Below are 441 nucleotides of genomic sequence, written 5' to 3' on the forward strand. Positions count from 1 at the left end.
ATCTCTGCAACATTTCCCCTCCCCCAGCCTTTGTTTTTTGGGTTGTTTGTTGTCCTCTTTTGTGTGCTTCACTGTCCTTCATAGCTTTCCCAAGCATTAGCAGCAGCACCATGATAGTGGTAGTATTCTTGAGAGTTTCACTGTTGTCTGCAGGTTTGAAATAAGAGAACTGAAACTCAGTCTTAATTTCAGTTTATACTGCCCATATCCCCCATGCACCATTCTATGCAAAGTTACACGCAGCTGCAGAAACAGTGGGGCTCTTTCAAAAGACTAGTCTAGAAACTCAGGAAGAAAGGGACTGCCTCAATTTACATTTGCTAGGTTTTATTCACAACTATAAGGGTAGGATCTTACTATTATTTTTACACTGAAAGCTGAAATTCTATAGTAATGGGTAACTTAGATCCTAGATTATCTAGGAAAGTCTTCCTAGTGCGC

Source organism: Mauremys mutica, chromosome 1 (genome assembly GCF_020497125.1).
Source record: "Mauremys mutica isolate MM-2020 ecotype Southern chromosome 1, ASM2049712v1, whole genome shotgun sequence".
Classification (NCBI taxonomy): Eukaryota; Metazoa; Chordata; order Testudines; family Geoemydidae; genus Mauremys; species Mauremys mutica.